We start from the raw sequence: 3,814 nt of genomic DNA, 5'->3' as shown, positions 1-3,814 counted from the left end.
GACCATAGAAGAGGCCAGCAGATGAACGATCCGGATCTCATGCATGTGTGCTATATATGTGTAAAAGAGACACAGTGCTTTGACAGATAACATGTGCGGTCACCTGAAGCCCTCGAAGACATGTGATGGGAATCCAAGGCTTTGGCTGGGGCTGAAAAAGATGGTTGCTTTTCAAAAGTGAAGAGGGTCTTTGTCTCTTTGCCTTCGCAATGAAAGAGAGATCCAACGTTAGAAATGTTGGGGTCAGAAGAATCAAGGTGGGCCACCTTCTCCGAATCCTATGTCCTGAAATCACGCCTCTGATAAATACGTACAGAACCAGCATGACTATTGTCCCCTGGAGAGTCACCACTCCATCAGAATATATTGAAGACTGTCTGCTTTCTCTGTTTTCTGAGGATTTTTTTTTTTTTTTTTTCTTCTTTTGAAGTACTGTTACAATGTATTTTGTATGTACATGGTAGCATAGTAAAAGTAAATGGCAAAGGTCTGGTCAATGGTAGCTGTTTGCTGAGAAATGCTAATAGCCTAGTTTAGAAACTAGAAACTCCAAAAAAACCTCAACTTGACTCAGCCCGAATCAAGTCGACTCGGCCAAATTTTAGGACTTCAGAAAAACTCAACCTCGTTGTGAAATCAGTAGTCACGATGACCCTGGCTTGACACACATAAAAGAAATGAAAGAAAGAAAATGGCAAAACTATACAAAATTCGTAAGAAAGATGGATAAAACTCTGCTTGGTTGGGGAAGCTCAACATTATTTATATTTGTAAATATTTAATAATAATTGAGAAACTCAAAAAGGCCGATACCCATTGTTGATGCGAAAATCTGGTTCACCCTCACCAAGCTCCGAGCACTCGCGTCGAGCCTTGTAAGCCTACACAGAAAAAGGACAAAGGAGACCCTGGCTAGAGTAGGGGACCCTCCGATGCCAAAGTCAGAACAGGAATCTAGGTCTAAGTAGTGTGGGTAGGTTTCGTGTGAGAAATTTTGCATACCTGTTGAAATGGACTCGTCTCTTATTTATACCTGTTAATGGGGATAACCGTGCCCGTCATTCTCAGCACAATCTAAACCATTAAGGGCATGTTTGGATTCACGTATAGGACTGTATTGCATTGTTATTCAATACCGCAAATGTATAACTGTGGATGTAGACTGTATCGAGTGCCCTTTTCATTAACGAACAGATTGTTTGGGAAATACTGGCTTTGGAAATGTAATCAGTTGATATATGCATATTCACTGTTTGTTGAAGGATCGAACTGAAATGAACGGTTAAGCAGACCACATACAATACAAGGTATGGACCTCGTCTACGATATAATCTTATTTCACCATTGATTTTAAGTCGTAGCTATATGGGCCCATCACAATGTATGTGTTTCATCCAAACCGTCAATCAACTTATATTGATTAACATACAGTATGACACTCAATATTAGGCCTATCTTGGATGTAACATAGATTATAAGGATCAGTCTGTCTGCTTCTATAGGCCCTTCATCTGGCCCTCTATGATCTAATTAATATATAGGATACCAATATCACTGTAGAGTGGGCCAATAGAGGTTTGTAGTGCTGGATATCCATCCACTGATTATTGTGGCTGAAATTGAGGTTTTGCTTTCACATAGACACATCACAGACTTACCTAATGAAAAATTATTAAAAATTAAAGAACCGATGTTTAAATGAAACAAACAAACAAAGTCGAAAATAAGAGTACACATACAATATGATAAATACAAATAAAAAAACGATTTGACTGTAAACTGAAAAGGAAAAAAAAAGGGGGTGACCAGTGTTTTGAGGGTGTAACAAAAAAAATTAAGTCCCAAAAAGAAAACGCCTCTCTAGTCCTGAGCTTTCTCCACTCATTTCAAATTACCATATCGGCCACACCCCACCTAATGATCCCATATCATCAGAAACATGAAAAAAATCACGCAACTACTGTGTATATAAGCAAGACTCTAATCAGAATTTTGATGATGCCGTTCAAAATCCCTTCGTCATCAGTATTTTGATTAATGTTCGATATCAAGATGCCAGATCCCTGCACTCTATTTTGATGTTTGTCAGTGTCTAGCGGTAACTGAAAGGGAGCGGAACCACCTTCAAATCTTCCCGACAGTCTTTTTATCATGCTTAATGACGCCCTATTATGTACACTACGGGTGTTGCCCAACCCAACTTACTGCAAAGTGGCCTAAATACATGTAATCAAGTTACTATTACACCTCAGATACAATGGATGATTCTGATAGTAACCATAAATTCCTAAACATCTTTTCAGAATTTTTTGTATGCAATTTAGGTTCATACCTTGAATGTGGCCTACTTTGTGACAGCCTCACCGTGCGTTCTGAACGATCGGTGTCTGGACCCACTAAATCTTTCAACCTGCTCCTGAGCATCCTCCCAGTTGTCATATATTCCTGACACTCTACCAACAAATATGACATAGTATTTGCCCATTTCTACCTACAAATAAAACACGTAGTCAGAATTGAAGTGCATTGTGTGGTCATGGAGTATCCCGGGTCTTATATAAAACTAAGAACATTACATGTGGTCATGGAGTATCCTGGGTCTTACATAAAAGTAAGAACATCACATGTGGTCATGTAGTATCCTCGTTTTCTCACCTGAAAAAACCTTCACTTCAATCAGAAACTTTTCTCAAATATACTCATCTAAATGTTGTAAAAAAATTCATGCTTGATGTGTATATATATTTAGACCCTCTTTATATATAAGCAGTATGCATACGTAACCAAGTATCATTACATGACATCAAACTTTGACACCACATTTCTGACTGTTAGAAGAAGTAATCATCTCTGTTCATTATATTTATCAATAGCTGATTAGTGAGATGGCAACATTACGATTAAGATGTCAAAATATAAAAGATAGAAGCTAAAATATGGAGATGAATGAGATTTCTTAGTAAGGAAATAGTAGCATCAAATCTAATCAATCTGAATGATCTTAAAAGTAATCTGAGGCAGACATCACACCAGGTTTCTGAATTAACAATTGAACCATATAGTAGACAATATATCAATTAAAGACAACAAAAGAAGTCTGGTCTGTAAGTCTGAGGTAGACATCACAACAGGTTTTTGCAATATATTTATAACCTACAGTGGACAATATATCAATTGAAGACAACTGAAGATATCTGCTCTGATAGTTTGAGGTAGACATCACAGTAGGTTCCTACATTATGTAAAAGACCTACAGCAGGTATCTTGACCATAAAAGGATGATCAATATAAGCAAATAAAAATAAAAATAACCTTTAGATGGTGGGACCATCAACACCATCAAAATCTTAAATTAACTGTCAGAAGAACAGCACAAGCAAGCCTAAATCCCACAGCATCTAAACCCATCCAACCATAACATTTATACAACACATTTAAAAAAGAAAAGAGAAATAAAAACAGTTTGTTCAAGAACCCATAACCAAAGTATTAAAGGCAAAGTTTTTTTTTTTTTAAAACAGGACCACTGCGTTCAAGGAGTTTTTGCACCCACTCCTTATGCCTCTTGTGGCCCATCTTCATGAAAAACCTGGCACTGACAAGGTCCCCCTGCATCATCTGTGCAGTACGCAGTTGATCCTGAGGGCTGAGTCCCTCTACCTCTTTAAGTATGCTCAAAATTTTTTGAACTTGAGTCATTTTCTTGCTTTAGGACATTGTAATAGTGAGGAACTTCATGGCATCAGCCACTTCACCCATTCGGTCACCAATTACATCACTCGGCTTGGCCCTTTTTGGACGGGACAAACCCATG

This window comes from Magnolia sinica, chromosome 19 (assembly GCF_029962835.1).
Source record: "Magnolia sinica isolate HGM2019 chromosome 19, MsV1, whole genome shotgun sequence".
NCBI lineage: Eukaryota > Viridiplantae > Streptophyta > Magnoliopsida > Magnoliales > Magnoliaceae > Magnolia > Magnolia sinica.
This window is presented reverse-complemented; position numbering follows the sequence as displayed.